Source organism: Sinocyclocheilus anshuiensis, unplaced genomic scaffold (genome assembly GCF_001515605.1).
Source record: "Sinocyclocheilus anshuiensis isolate Anshui unplaced genomic scaffold, SAMN03320099.WGS_v1.1 scaffold3955, whole genome shotgun sequence".
NCBI classification, from domain to species: Eukaryota; Metazoa; Chordata; class Actinopteri; order Cypriniformes; family Cyprinidae; genus Sinocyclocheilus; species Sinocyclocheilus anshuiensis.
The window spans coordinates 92,727-109,324 of NW_015556067.1; the positions used below are offsets into that span (position 1 = coordinate 92,727).

The 16,598-nt window shown below is 42.0% G+C and overlaps 1 long non-coding RNA gene and 2 pseudogenes across 1 annotated transcript in view; 1 reads left to right on the top strand and 2 right to left on the bottom strand.

Moving 5' to 3' along the window:
- Positions 1–1,648, top strand: part of LOC107676195 (uncharacterized) — a 2,394-nt gene extending 746 nt beyond the window's left edge. Inside the window, exons 2-3 of the long non-coding RNA XR_001632707.1 lie at positions 1,414–1,417; positions 1,531–1,648. This is a non-coding gene — a long non-coding RNA (uncharacterized LOC107676195). The remainder of the gene's footprint in view (positions 1–1,413; positions 1,418–1,530) is intronic.
- Positions 511–899, bottom strand: LOC107676193 (histone H2B-like; annotated as a pseudogene).
- Positions 1,649–7,253: 5,605 nt separating the features above from the next.
- Positions 7,254–7,786, bottom strand: LOC107676192 (histone H1-like; annotated as a pseudogene).
- Between the last annotated feature and the right edge of the window lie 8,812 nt (positions 7,787–16,598).

The following is a 16,598-nucleotide window of genomic DNA, read 5'->3' on the forward strand; positions in this document are numbered from 1 at the left end:
ACAGATTGTGCCTTTAATTAATAATTTTGTAATCTCTTTAATCTTATTTTTGTTATTGTGAAATTTTGTGTCCATGTGTAATAAATCTATAAAATGCAGTGTAACCAATCCACTAACAAATGAGACAGCTTGAGTTATTTTTTCCAAAAAATCATACATGACTATATACACACATACATACATACACATACACACACCTTGTTCTACCATGACTGCAAAAGTACATGATCTGGAGAAAATATATATAAAAAAAAAAAAAAAATCAGATTATGAATTAACGGTTATATAAATTTGTTATGTCACTATGAAACAATAACATCTTGATTGATTATTTCGGTCTGTCACATGAAGGTTTGTACTACTGAAAAACAGAGAACAGTCAACACAGAGCTAAATTGTGCAGAAGGAAAACTAATAATGGTGTTCCTTTCATTTAACAAAGAAAGCTCGTTTAAAGATAGTATGGGTGGCTCTTAAAAGAGCCTTTGGGTTCGTGGATCAGCTGAAGCTTTACTTGGAGCTGGTGTACTTGGTGACGGCCTTGGTGCCTCAGACACGGCGTGCTTGGCCAGCTCTCCGGGCAGCAGCAGACGCACGGCGGTCTGGATCTCTCTCGAGCTGATGGTGGAGCGCTTGTTGTAGTGAGCGAGACGAGACGACTCACCGGCGATGCGCTCGAAGATGTCGTTGACGAAAGAGTTCATGATGCCCATCGCCTTGGAGGAGATCCCGGTGTCAGGATGAACCTGCTTCAGCACTTTGTAGACGTAGATAGCGTAGCTCTCCTTCCTGGACCTCCTGCGCTTCTTTCCTCTCTTCGCTGCAGTCTTAGTGACGGCCTTCTTTGAGCGCTTCTTGGGAGCGGATTTCGCTGGATCTGGCATAATGCTATCTTCAGAAACACTCCAAGTTGAATGAACTTCTCCAAAACACTGAAACACTCAAATCTGAATAATATTCTCCAGAACACACGGGTCTTTATGCACAGCTCTATGCTAATTTAGAAAGGGGAACACGGCGGTCTGTGATTGCGTGTCTCCATTGACCAACTCACAGAGTGATTTCATTGGCCACATCAAAGCCAATCAGAGGCTTTGAAAAGTTAATCCCGCCCATCACCTCAAGCGGTACATCTACCATCCGGGTCCTTTGTTTGATTTCCCCGCATTTTTTTCAGGTTTTGCACCTAAATATAATACAATAACGAAGGAGCCAATGATTCTATTTTATTTCCGCGTATAATTAGAATAAGAAAAATATTCAGTTCCACTGATACCTAGATCTCAATTATAGAACAGCGCTTATTCCTTCAAACGTTGGATTGCATTACGTTTACACTAGAAACTACATCTATTAAAATATACCAGTAATGACAAAATAGCCAAAACTCAACTTTTGCAAACAAACTAAAAGTTATGTTATGTATTATATTATGTAGTAAATTATATTCAGAAACGTGTTCTTTGTGTGAAATCGTGTGTGTCTTTTAAAAGAGCCGCTGGGGTTGTGTTTTCTCCAGGAACCGCTTAGCCTCCGAATCCGTACAGAGTGCGTCCCTGTCGCTTCAGAGCATACACCACATCCATGGCGCTGACGGTCTTTCTTTTAGCGCTCAGTGTAGGACACAGCATCTCGAATCACGCTCTCCAGAAACGGGCGTTTATATTTCTCTAAAGGACCTAGGTGAAACCACAATAATGGGCGGTTCTGCTAAACGTCACCCGTTACGTCTAATCCGAGTCCAGTGTCTTCCAATGTTCGATTGTAGTGGAAATAAACTGGGTTCAAATTAGTAAATTTACGTATTTATTTATTTAATGAAATGTATTATTCTATAATACTGAAAATATCTATAAGGACTATAATAATCTATAATTCCTATTTAATACTGCAAAGTTGCTTTGACACAATCTGTATTGTTAAAAGCGCTGTGACTTGACTTGAAACACTGAACGCTGAACACTTATAACACAATTGTATTTATTTTGTTAACAGTCACCAAAGCACTGTGACATTAGTTTTATAAATTACTTTGTGTCTAGTATCTTTCTTTTCGAATCAACATCAATAATTTAAAACAACCTAAACCGTTACCTTAATTTGCTTTAGTAATACAATTACGATAATAAAACCTGAAGTGTAATATTGGACACTTCAGACCTGTCAAACGCTTTCACGTACAGAAAAAAATAACTCACTGAAGACTCAAGATTTTTATCATATGCATAATACAATTATTTTATATACTGACGAGAATAATGGAGTAGAGGGGAAACACACAATAAGTTACAGAGACTAAGAGCCATTATTTTGCTGCCATGGCACTCTCATTAGACAGAAAAAAAAGCACTCTTTATTACGAGGTAGTGGTTTGCTCTTAAAAGAGCCATTTTAAACACTTAAGAAAAAAAAACCTTACCAATATTGAGTTCTTCCTTTCGGCCTAGCACTCTCACCCCGCACTTTCACGAAGTGTGTAGATGCTGCTCTAGCTCCACTGCGACTACAGGGCATCCGCATGCTAAATTATATCAATGATTGGTTGATTCTAGCTCAATCAGAGCAGACGGTGTTTCGACATCGAGATGTCATTCTCACCCATATGGGAAAGTTGGAAAAGTGTGCTTTCTCCATTACAGAGGACCACTTATCTGGGCGTGTTGTGGGATTCGACCACGATGCAGGCACGATTGTCCCCTGCTCAGATCGAGTCGATCCTCACTGCAGTCGCGAGAGTCAGAGAAGGCCGGTCACTCACTGTCAAGCAGTTTCAGAAACTGCTGGGTCTGATGGCAGCTGCGTCCAACGTGATACCTTTTGGCCTGCTGTACATGAGACCCCTACAGTGGTGGCTCATGACCAAGGGGTTCTCCCCGAGGGTAAACCCGCTTTGCATGATCAAGGTCACGCGGTGATGCCTACGTGTCTTGGACATGTGGAGGAAACCTTGGTTCTTGTCTCAGGGCCCGGTCTTGGGAGCTCCTTGTCACCGCGTAACGCTAGCGACGGATGCGTCCCTCACCGGTTGGGGTGCGGCCATGAGTGGCCACCCTGCCCACGGTCTGTGGAGGGGTCGCCATCTCACGTGGCACATCAACTGTCTGGAGAAGCTGGCTGTTTTTCAAGCTTTGAAGCCCTTCCTCCCGGACCTGAGAGATTGTCATGTGTTGGTGCGCAACGACAACACAGCGGTGGTCTCTTATATTAACCACCAGGGAGGTCTGCGTTCGCGCCCCTTATACAAGCTGGCGCACCAGATCCGTGTGTGGTCCCAGGGAAAAATCCTTTCATTGAGAGCAGTACATATTCCTGTGCATCTGAATATGGGAGCAGACATCCTGTCGAGGCAGGGGCCAAGGCCTGGGGAATGGAGGCTTCACCCCGAGGTGGTGAAGCAGATATGGATAATGTTTGGCCAGGCTCTGGTGGACCTGTTTGCGACTCAGATGACATTGCATTGTCCCCTCTGGTTCTCTCTGACTCATTTGGCTCCACTGGGGCTGGATGCTATGGTACAGACTTGGCCGAGGCTTCGTCTGTACGCCTTTGCCCCGATCACTCTGCTCCCGGGAGTTCTGGAGAGAGTGCGCTGGGACGGGCTCCGTCTACTTCTAGTAGCCCCGTTCTGGGCGGGCCGAGTATGGTTCTCGGACCTGATTTCTCTCCTCGACGGCTCTCCATGGGAGATTCTTGTCAGGAGAGATCTCCTCTCTCAGGCAGAAGGTACGATCGTCCACCCCTGCCCGGAGCTGTGGAAGTTGTGGGTGTACCCCCTGAGGGGGCACAGCTCGTAGCTTCCGGTATCTCAGCCGAGGTTGTTGAGACCATCCTCCAATCCAGAGCTCCCTCTACGAGGAAACTGTACGCCTTGAAGTGGAAACTTTTCACTACTTGGTGCAGAGATCGCCAGCTTGACCCAGTTAACTGCCCAGTTGTTATAGTGCTGGAGTTCCTGCAGGCCCGTTTCTCTGCAGGGCTAACTCACTCCACCCTGAAGGTCTACGTGGCGGCCATTGCGGCCTACCACGCCCCTCTCGGTGGCATCTCAGTGGGGAGACACCCCCTGGTTACACGTTTCCTCCGCGGTGCGCTGAGGCTGAGGCCTCGGGTACGATCTCGTGTCCCTACATGGGACCTAGCAGTGGTGCTAGAAGCTCTCTGTAAGCCTCCATTCGAACCTATCGAAGAGATTTCTGATCGCCACCTTACGATAAAGACTACCTTTCTTCTGGCGATATCTTCTCTTAAGAGAGTTGGGGATTTACAGGCCCTTTCTGTGGCCCCTTCCTATCTTGACTTTGCGCCCGGTCTGGCCAAAGCATTTCTGTACCCTCGTGTGGGGTATGTCCCAAAAGTCCCCTCATCAGCACCACAGCCCATTATACTTCAGGCCTTCAGTCCTCCTCCCTTCAGGGAACCAGACCAGCAGAAGCTTAACTGTATGTGTCCAGTGCGAGCACTGGATGCATACGTCCACAGAGCTGCCCTGTGGAGGAGGGCGGACCAGTTGCTTGTGTGCTACGGTCCCCCTAAGAGAGGTCTTCCAGCAACTAAGCAAACCCTCAGTCGGTGGATAGTGGATGCCATCTCCATCTGTTATGAGTCCTCTGATCTCCCCTCGCCCTGAGGGGAAATCCACTTCGCATGATCAAGGTCACACGGCGATGTCTATGTGCCGTGGACATGTGGAGGAAGCCTTGGTTCTTGTCTCAGGGCCCGGTTCTGGGAGCTCCTTGTTGTCGCGTAATGTTAACGACGGATGCGTCCCTCACCGGTTGGGGAGCGGTCATGAGTGGTCGCTCAGCCCGTGGTCTGTGGAGCGTCCACCATCTCACGTGGCACATCAACTGCCTGGAGATGCTGGCCGTGTTTCTAGCGTTGAAACACTTTCTCCCGAACCTAAGAGGCCACCATGTGTTGGTGCACCGACAACACAGCGGTGGTCTCTTACATCAACCACCAGGGAGGTCTGCGTTCGTGCCCCCTTTACAGGCTGGCGCACTAGATCCTTGTGTGGGCCCAAGGGAAACTCCTCTCGCTGAAAGCAGTACACATCCCTGGGCATCTCAATCAAGGAGCAGACATCTTGTCGAGGCAGGGGCCGAGGCCCGGGGAATGGAGACTCCACCCAGATGTGGTGGGTCAGATTTGGAGACTGTTTGGACAGGCTCAGGTGGACCTGTTTGCGACTCAGGAGACATCACACTGTTCCCTCTGGTTCTCTCTGACTCATCCAGCTCCTCTTGGACTGGATGCCATGGTACAGACGTGGCCGAGGCTTCGTCTGTACGCCTTTCCCCTGATTACTCTGCTCCTGGGAGTTCTGGAGAGAGTGCGCCGGGATGGGGTCCGTCTGCTGCTAGTAGCCCCATTCTGGCCGGGCCGAGTATGGTTCTCGGACCTGATTTCTCTCCTCGACGGCTCTCCATGGGAGATTCTTGTCAGGAGAGATCTCCTCTCTCAGGCAGAAGGTACGATCGTCCACCCCTGCCCGGAGCTGTGGAAGTTGTGGGTGTACCCCCTGAGGGGGCACAGCTCGTAGCTTCCGGTATCTCAGCCGAGGTTGTTGAGACCATCCTCCAATCCAGAGCTCCCTCTACGAGGAAACTGTACGCCTTGAAGTGGAAACTTTTCACTTCCTGGTGTAGAGACCGCCAGCTCAACCCAGCTAACTGCCCAGTCGGTACAGTACTGGAGTTCCTGCAGGCCCGTTTCTCTACAGGGTTAACCCACTCCACCCTGAAGGTTTACGTGGCGGCCATTGCGGCCTACCACGCCCCTCTCGGTGGCATCTCAGTGGGAAGACTGGGAGATTCCCGTCAGGAGGGACCTCCTCTCACAGGCGGAGGGTACGATCTTTCACCCCTGGGCCCATATGCACTTCCAGCTGTGGAAGTTATGGGTGTGGCCTCTGAGGGGACACAACCAAGGTTGTTGAGACCATCCTCCAATCCAGAACTCCCTCAACGAGGAAACTGTATGCCCTGAAGTGGAAGCTTTTCACTACTTGGTGCAGAGATCGCCAGCTTGACCCAGTTAACTGCCCAGTTGTTATAGTGCTGGAGTTCCTGCAGGCCCGTTTCTCTGCAGGGCTAACTCACTCCACCCTGAAGGTCTACGTGGCGGCCATTGCGGCCTACCACGCCCCGCTCGGTGGCCAGTCAGTGGGCAGACACCCCCTAGTTACACATTTCCTCCGCGGTGCGCTGAGGCCCCCAATACGATCTCGCGTCCCCACGTGGGACCTGGCTGTGGTGCTAGAAGCTCTTTGTAAGTCTTCATTCGAGCCTATTGAAGAAATTTCTTATCGCTATCTCACCATTAAAACTGCCCTACTTCTGGCGATTACTTCTCTAAAAAGAGTTGGGGATCTTCAGGCCCTCTCAGTGGCCCCTTCGTATCTTGACTTTGCGCCCGGCATGGCCAAAGTATTCCTCTACCCTCGTGCGGGGTATGTCCCTAAGGTTCCCTCTGTTACACCACAGCCTACCGTGCTATAGACCTTCTGACCTCCTCCCTTCAGGGAGCCTGACCAGCAGAAGCTTAACTGCATGTGCAACACATACATCCACAGAGCTGCCCTGTGGAGAAGGGCGGACCAACTGCTTGTATGCTATGGTCCACCTAAGCGGGGTCTTCCTGCTACGAAGCAGACCCTCAGTCGGTGGATAGTTGATGCCATTACTATTGCCTACGAGTCCTCTGATCTCCCCTCGCCTCTGGGGGTCAAGGCTCACTCGACCCGAGGTATAGCAGCCTCCAAGGTCTTCTTGGCAGGTGTGTCCATGCAGGGCATCTGCAACACAGCAGAATGGTCCACGCCCTTCATGTTTTGTCAGGTTCTATGGCCTAGATATGTGAGCCACTCCTTGCTCTTCTGTTCTCTCGTCCTAGTTGTGCTCTTCCACACTTGTCAGGGATTTGCAAGTCTGGCAGCGTGGGCATACTCGTTCCCAAAGCGTTCTCCGACGCAGCTCGAGTTCCTGAAGGGGAACGTCTCCAGGTTACGTATGTAACCATGGTTCCCCGAAGGGAATGAGATACTGCATCTCGGGGCCATACTTCCGGCATCCCTGTCAGCGCTTGCTTCATTCCTAGAAGCTGACGCAGTTCCACCTCACGTGCTTTTATAGCTTCCTGGTCGCTACGTCACCCGCCTATGACGTCTCGCCCTTCTATTGGACTGATTACACATGTGATTCAGAGCCGGTCACGCTGAAAGGTGTTCCCAAAGCGTTCTCCAACGCAGCGTTTCATTCCCTTCGGGGAACTGTGGTTACATACGTAACCTGGAGACGTTTCTTTGCTTTCTTGGGGGTTTTCGTTGGCTTTTTAGCAGCGGGTTTCTTGGCCTTCTTTGGCGATTTCTTAGTGGCGGGCTTCTTCGCTGCTGCGGTTTTGGGCTTCTTAGCGGCGGCAGGTTTTTTAACTGCGAGCTTCTTGGCTTAGGAGCAGCTTTCTTGGCGGGTTTTGTCTTGGTCTCGGCTTGTTTCTTGTTGAGTTTGAACTAGCCGGAGGCGCTGGTTCCTTTGGTCTGGACCAGGGTGCCTTTAGTCACCAGACTCTTAACGGCGATCTTGATGCGGGAGTTGTTCTTCTCCACATCGTAGCCACCGGCAGCGAGTGCTTTCTTCAGGGCGGCGAGGGACACACCGCTCCTCTCCTTAGATGCGGACACAGCCTTGACGATGAGCGCGCCGACGCTTGGGCCCGTTCTCTTGCATTTAGCTGCTTCTTTCTTCTTCGCCGCTTTGGTCGCGGCAGCTGCAGGAGCGCTTTCTGCCATGATCTCTCTGATCGAATCTGGACGCAAACACAAACTGACTGATGGTTAACAATGAGCTGCTCAGTGTTGCCAGATTGGATGGACGATTTCCAGCACAAAAGCTCACAAAAAACCCACCCAAAACTTTAACTGTCAAAATAATGTGATGGAATATGTAAATCAAGGTTGATAAGGGCCATTTTTAACTCCTTAAAACAAAATAATGACAAAATAATATAAATATAACGTTAGATAAATTCCCCATGTAAACGGATCGAATCGGGGCAAATTAATAGCCTACATTAAAGAGAAGGCTACCGAACATGAATAAGCAAGCAGACACTGTCAAAACGGCAATCAAGAAATGCATCATTTTCATTTTCAGCAGTCAGAATAATCCAATTTAAATGCAAACATTGCCCAATATAAGTGATAGGAAAAAGCAACGTAATTAGCAGGTATTTCCCACTCGTTCATGCACACACCATGACAGTCAAAACCGTGTCATTCATTGATACATACTGAATTATAATCCGACAATTAAAAAAATAAAAATAAAATAACAACAATAATGCACTTACCTTCGTGCCGCTCTACAATTTTACACAGAACTAGAGGAAGCCTCTTGTTAAGTTCATATTGTAGAACATAATACAGAACTGTGCAGTCAAAACTAATAAGTCGAGCAGTTTTCAAGGATTTATCAATCTGGACTGTTTAAAAGACAAAAGACAGGATCGTCTAAACCGACATATTGAGTTTCGGTTTTGATTCATTAATTCAAATGTGCTCTGATTTCGGAGTTGCAGTGATAGAGCCTTCGTGTCATCTCACTCCACAATAATTCACATTTTGAGAGTTGAGTCACTCTCCCACTCTTTAACTTATATTTAGGCATTGTGATTACTTGAATATACAGTCACTACATTCAAAATAAGATACGTTATAATTTATTACGCTAAAATCTTGTCACTCATGAATCATAACGTCTGTCTGCTGAGCCCTCGTGATAAGTACGGCTTTACATCAGCACCAGCGCCTCTGCAGTGTGTGTGTGTGTGTGTAGCGGAGTATGTGAGCGGAGTGGAGTAGGGGCGGAGCGAGGAGTGGAGCGGCATGATTTTGCCTGTAGCTAGGAGCGGATTTTTTTTTAATTTTTTGAGAACGCTCCGCTACCGCTCCGTCATGAGCACAAATTATGCCAACTCACGCATTAAACATAATTAGTTAGCTTGACAGATATGTGGATCACATATGAAGGTTAAAATGGCGATGGACGAGTGCGGGAGGTTAAAGCATTTTGTAAGTTGTAGGCTACAGTTTGTTAATCTCCGCTCGAAACTAATGTGCTGCTAGATTGCTGCACACGGACAGAACACACAAGCTTGCACATAACGTATAGATTGCGCGCATACATTCAGGAATGAAGAAAATGCGGTCAATGCTGTCCTGTGGTTTATCAGCTTAAAAACTGAAAAGTTACAGCATATTCTTTCTGTTTCTGAAGTAACTACCCTCAGCTTCGCCATAGTAGAGAGACGTTGCACAGACAAGCAAGTTAAACAGTCATTTAATATAGACTTGTGTATTGTGTATTTGTTTTTTTTTTCAAGCATAGTGAAATAATTTAGCCACGGAGCGAAGGTGGAGTGGTGTTTCTGATCAGTGGAGCGAGGAGTGGAGCGGGAGCAGGAAATGGTGAACCCGGAGCGGAGTGATTATTGAATGCTTGGAGCGTGGAGGGGAAATTGTTGTCGCTCCACTCCGCTCACATACTCTGGTGTGTAGTAACGTGATGACTGCTTGGATGCAGTACATGCATACTTGGGCTTGTTTGTTAAACAATTAGCCTATGCAATTTATGTTTGAAAACTGCCAAAATGACCCCAAACCAGCCCAAATTTTGTCCAACCATTCAAGCCAATTTTTACCCGCACAATCAAATTCAAAACCGCCCAATTGGGTGGGATTTTTGTGTAATAATCGTGGTCTATTCTCCATGTGTTAAATAAGCACTTCAACAGTGAATTTAATGTAAGAAACATCACTGAAGGACTAGCGGAGGGTTTCATTCAGAAGTTGTTTTGGGCAGCTTGAAGCACATGACACATCTGCCGGTGTAACTTCATCTCTGGTCACTGCTGCGTCTCACGCTTCCCTGCTTTATGGCTGCAGGAAGTTCAGACATCATGGATTGATGATGATGATTATGTGTGTGTGTGTGTGTGTGTGTGTGTGCACGCGCACGCACAAAAGGAGTATAACAGTTCAGATTTTTTTTTCAATAGCCACTAATAAAGCTATACGATTATTTCATAATTCACTTTCACCTGAGAATTGGTTTAACACATTTTACCAACTTTCTCTGTTTTCTGTGTATTATTACACTGATGACTTTGTCTTAATTATTATATTTTTATGTATTTGCAAAAATGTATTAGCTAGTGTAACAAAAAAGGAAATAAACAATCCCTAATATTATTATGTTCACAGTCACTGCAGACGCTTTTCTCAGGTGGTGTGGTTTGGCAATAGACACAAGAAACACCTCAAATTTGTACTTGCACCAGTTTCTTTCAGCTCATCGTTGTCATTTGTGCATTGTTGACTTTAGAAGCTGCTTGTAGTGAGACAATAACAGAAGTGTAAAGAGGCCTAATAAAATAGTTGAGCTGATGGTTGTGGTTTGACTTCTGGGACATTCTACCAGAAACGTACATTTCCACTTGTACAAAATATTGGGTGAAAAAAATATCTTATTCTTAAATCTGAACGTTGAGTCATATGGAGGACATGTTAATCTATATGAAACACATATCATGCCATCTCAGCATGTTTTTATGATTGAAATAAATACATTTTTATACGCATTTCACCCCTAAAATGTCAGGCCCTGTCACAGACAAATTTGTATATGTTAGAATGGTTTCCTAATGAATTTCTTTGATACAAATAGCATTTTCTTATTGGTCACATGTCCCTGATTGTATCTAACATGGTTTTGTAATTTCTATAAGGAATATAAGCAACTTTTAGGTCAACTGTAGTACACAAAATCACAGAATACCCCGCCAGGCACTCATATAGTTGTAAAAAAAACTGCCTTTACATAGGAGATTTTTCCAAAAACATAGTAGTGGATATATACTCCAACCTTCATCTACACAGTTACAGAGATTAATTCATCAATATTTCCTCAAATATTACATTTTTATAACATAATTTCCTGCGTGACAGGACTGACTTTATGGATTTCGTTGATGCAGAAAAAGTTATCTTTTGTGTTCTTTATTGAAGTTTTGATAAGCATTCCTATTTTAATTTATTATTATAATTTTAATGTTAATGTAATATTAGACTATGGTAAAGTTCAGCCAAGGACATATAATAAGGGCCTAATTCATTAGAATATGACTGACAAATTAATAAACTAATTTCATTTTATTTCAATATAAAAACATATTTCATTTAACAATTCATTAAAATTCAATTTAACAATAACAACAATAATACAAATAAACAACTATAATTGCACAATGGCACAAACACAGACAGGAGTGAAAACAAAATTGTAATGGTACTACTAATATGGTCAAATTAATTTAACAATAACAATTACCAACTTGAATGGCACAAACTCAGACAGGAGTGAAAACAATAACCCTGTGTTGTGCTACGCGTACGCGGGTGTAATAAATATAAATATAACTTCATAATATATAAGGTATATTTTACTATGATACAGCAAATGTATAGACATTTAACTGAATAGCACAAAGTAAAGTAACTGTGGTACCACATAATATTACGGCTCAGTAATAACAGGGCAATACTATGGTAATATCTGCATTATTACTTAGGAAATTACATGGTAATAACGGAAATTGCATGTCATTGCCTAGGTAATAATGTAGATATTACCGTGGTATCTGTATGAATTTGAATATTTACTCATCATTACTCAAAGCTTATATAGATGGCAATTACATCTATATATGAAGAGTTTATTTGCAAAAACAGATAACTCCGTTTTTTTACATTTTCAAAAACCATGTTTTTTATTATGCAACCATGTTTTTATTGTTTTATTGTGTTAGTTAGCTGTAATTATTAGTTATTTTTTTACCTAATCAAAATAACCCAACTGCAGTCTGATTGAGATTATTTGGAATGCACAATGAAAAAACATGATTTCAGAGAGTTGTTAAAAATAGAGTTATCTGTTTTTGCAAATAAACTCTTCATATGTATTGAAATATAATTAATATACAAAGTGCAGTGCTACATAGGCCTAGGTAAAAGAGGGATAAAATTCAAATAATTTGTCGATGAGCATAACAAGCTTCAGATTTACAGTGTAATGTCTATTTATTCAAATAATGTTTTACTATGGCATGCGTTAAATACATATTATATGCAATAAAGGTAATAAAAAACAACAATGCCATTCATTTGTAAGGCAGTGTCACAGGACTAGGGATAAAATTCAAATAATTTGTCGATGAGCATAACAAGCTTCAGATTTACAGTGTAATGTCTATTTATTCAAATAATGTTTTACTATGGCATGCGTTAAATACATATTATAAGCAATAAAGGTAATACAAAACAACAATGCCATTCATTTGTAAGGCCATGTCACAGGGATGTGACAGGGCCTGATGGTCGGCCATTTTAAATTGCCATTACTCAGCCTGCTAGCATGCTAGCATAAAAACTGTTAACATGCAATCAAGGAATTTCAGTTTCAGCAAAAGATTTTCATAATTTTCTGGGATGTGTTACCGTGACAGGGTAAAAAAAACATACAAAAACAAGATTAAAATCATACAATTCAATGACAGAACTCACCCTTGATCAGTGTCAGCTTCACCTCAGTCAAATGATGTCACTTCCTTCGAGTCATACCTTTAAAGGCGCATTACACATATTTTATGTTGAGTTTTAGCTAAACGTGACAGGACTGACCGAAAACATGGGGACAGTTGTAAAATAGTATTTATTTGTAGAATGTATGTATAATTTTATGTTTTTAATCAGTTGATGTGAATGATAACAACTTATTTTCTAAATAACAGTTTTTAGCATAACAAAACTATGAAAGCTGTAGGTCCAATTTGGCTGAGGACAAGGACAGGATTTGAAAGTGTTTTTAATAGATTAAAAAAAGATCTGAGAACCTAATGAATGACATATTCCTTTACAGAACAACCATCAGTCAGTTTTAGACATTGTTTGGATGTAACACTTTTTATTCACTGTATCAAGACAAGGACAGATAATGTACATTTCTGATAGAATGTCCCTTCTTCTCCGTTTCTGCTCTATATTTTAACCAGAGTCGGCAAGATATTTATTATTATTCTGCATCTTTAGTTTCATAAACCTCAAAATACTACCACAAGAGCGGCATGTGGTTCCTCTTCTTAGAAATCCGTCTGTCTAATGCAAATTTAGGAGTCTATATTTTCTTATATTTTATTTGATAGTCAAGCAACAATAGTACCAACTGGTTAAGCTGGTTGAGGCTTCTGCCAGTTCTTGTTCTCCATAGTTCAACAAGCACAGTACCTGAGGAAATCAGCTTTTGTCTATAATGGATTTTGGTGGCCCTGCTCCAGTCTCTCCCTTTTTCTGACCACAACTACTTATGATGTGGATTTATTTTTATTTCTATGAGGTATCTGCATGGTACAATTATGCCGTATGGTTTGGGGCTTGTAAAACTGGGTAGACTCCTAATAACTGTATGCTGGCTTTGAATACTTTAAGGTTGCTTGACCTGCCTCATAAAATGTATATAAAAATACAACGTTCCACTGCTTTTGTTAGACTGAATGTCAAGCAGCACTCAATAATGAATCCTACCTGAAAATACACTTGAGTCTCCAGTTTTTTGCTCCTACCACTTCCCAACTCTAAAAGTCACCACTGTCATGCAATATCCCCCTTTTTGAGAAGAAACATTTTAAATGTTGTGGCAAATCAGTATCATTTTATAGCCTGTTTTATAGACACTTGTGTGTGACAGCTATATGTAATGATTTTTGCTATATGTATGTGTAATTTCATGTGTTGATGTTCCTATTTTGTCTCTGATAGTTTGAACGTACCAAAAGAGAAGTGAAATATCTTAAACTTGATCTCTTTGTGTACTTTCTTCATATATTGCTATAGCAACAGTCACACTGGGTTTTGATTCTGGGTTATTGTTGCACCAAAGTCTTCGTGAAATACAGTGATGCATGCAATAATACTTAGTTGCCATTAACTGGCCGCTGTTGTTGACAACAGTCAAATAAGAGCGGGCCTTACAGGCGTACATTAGGAATCAACTCGTGATTTTACTTTGTTCACTGGTCTGTAATGTGTGTGGCTGTGTGAACGAATGAAACAATACAGTGCAAGAACTATTGGCAAACTTCTAAACTGTCTTTTTAAGTAGAGAAACAGAGATCTAACAACTTATATGCAATAAACGAGTACATATCTGTAAACCCCGATAAGTTAAGATAACTCAAAAAATTTGAGGAAACTTATTGTCTTAAAAGTTTTGAGTTTATAAACTTAATTTTTTTAAGTTTATTACACTTAAATACATATAACCCGTGAACTCAAAATCATTTATTTGAATAAAGTTTTTTCTGTGTATTTTAAACTCAATACATTTTATTGATCATAAATTAAAAATACTATTTTTTTTTAAATACACAATACTTCATTTTCAGTTTTCGAACAATGAACACTTATTTTCATTCATTAAAAGTAAAAAAAAAAAAAAAAAAAAAAAAAAAAAAGCCTTTAAATATTACTTCAAAATTAACATTAGCAAATTTTGATTTCTTAAACACTTGGAAAGATGACAATTTCAAACTCTATATGCAAAAATAAATTGTATTTTGCAAAACAAATAACCATTCAAACCTGACGCATTAACATCCATGCATAACTGACATTAACTTTTTGAGAATAAAACAATATATATAAAAAGTAGAAATATACAACATAAAAGTTAGCACATTTCAAAAAGGAATTTCAGAAGTGTTTACACTGTTGTATTTTAAAAAAAAAATCAAAGCCACTGCACAAAGAAAAAAGTTTTCTGAGCTCTGTAGAATGTAACTACTATGTGCTAGTGGCTTTCGGTAATGCAATCCCATTAAATACCAAGTGAACATAAATTCTGTGTTCTGGAAAGTTGTAAAATTTAAAGAAGTGTTACAACAGACTATGACAATATTAGTCACAACAAATGAAATCAAATTCAATAAATTCAAAATTAAAAAAAAAATTAAATTATCTCTTTTGCATCCAGACATGCAGAATATCTTTTAATAAGTAAACAATTTTTAGACAGCAATATGCGTGCTGGTTTTCAGGAATGCAATCCCAATGAATAATGAAATGAATGTGAAAATCTTTACTTCACTGGTAATTTTCAAATCTTAAGCTCAGTGTTTAAATAGTGTAACGACATTAGTCACAACAACTGAAAAGAACAGAAAATACATTGTACTGAGCCCGTACATCCATTCCTTAATCAGGAGATCATTTTTAGACTCAGCAATCTGGGTGCAAGTGGCTTTGAGTCTTCCAAGCCCAGTAGGACTTTTTGGATGAAGTTGAAGGTGTGGGTCAGCTCTTTTGGATAGTCGAGATGTAATGCATATATCAAACCAAACATCAACAGAAAAGCATCAGCCAACCTGCAAATGTCCCTCAGAACAATGTCATCTTCCAGCACAACAGCAATCCCAGCAGGGTCAAACTGAACGGTGGAACTCGAGTCGCCATTCAGCCGTAGCTCTTGTCAGCATGGTGAATGGCGACTCGAGTTCCACTGTTCAGTTTGACCCTGCTGGGATTGCTGTTGTGCTGGAAGATGACATTGTTCTGAGGGACATTTGCAGATTGGCTGATGCTTTTCTGTTGATGTTTGGTTTGATATATGCATTACATCTCGACTATCCAAAAGAGCTGACCCACACCTTCAACTTCATCCAAAAAGTCCTACTGGGCTTGGAAGACTCAAAGCCACTTGCACCCAGATTGCTGAGTCTAAAAATGATCTCCTGATTAAGGAATGGATGTACGGGCTCAGTACAATGTATTTTCTGTTCTTTTCAGTTGTTGTGACCTAAATGTCGTTACACTATTTAAACACTGAGCTTAAGATTTGAAAATTACCAGTGAAGTAAAGATTTTCACATTCATTTCATTATTCATTGGGATTGCATTCCTGAAAACCAGCACGCATATTGCTGTCTAAAAATTGTTTACTTATTAAAAGATATTCTGCATGTCTGGATGCATGTCTGGACATCAGGAACTTTACACAGCACTGCCAGCTGTATTACATGCAAAGCTGAACGGTATTTGCTAGGTAGATCAGCCAGTACCCAGTACACCGAATAGTTTGTGTATTTTCCTTGAAGTACCTAATGGATTTGCAACTTCTATCTCATCGATGTAAAACAGCAATGGCAATTTAAACTCCTCAGATGCTGGCAACAGCTTATTTTCTTGAAAATACAAACCATCTCGATGATTTGTGTATTGACTGGATTGTGAAGAATGTGATTCTTGAATTCTGACAAGTACATCAGTATGTTTAAACAACAACTGAATCATCGGAAGTATAGGGACGTAAACAGCTGTGCGCCCAGGTGTTACAACATACGAATACGGCATAACCACTGGGTAGTTACTTTCAATAAAGGTTTTTCATCGCTTACTTGAGGATAACTCTGCTCCTTTAGCAGTTGCACTGACAAAAACATTATTGTCAATAACAACGCTAACAATTTCGTCAAGAGCAGCTTCACTCACAGTA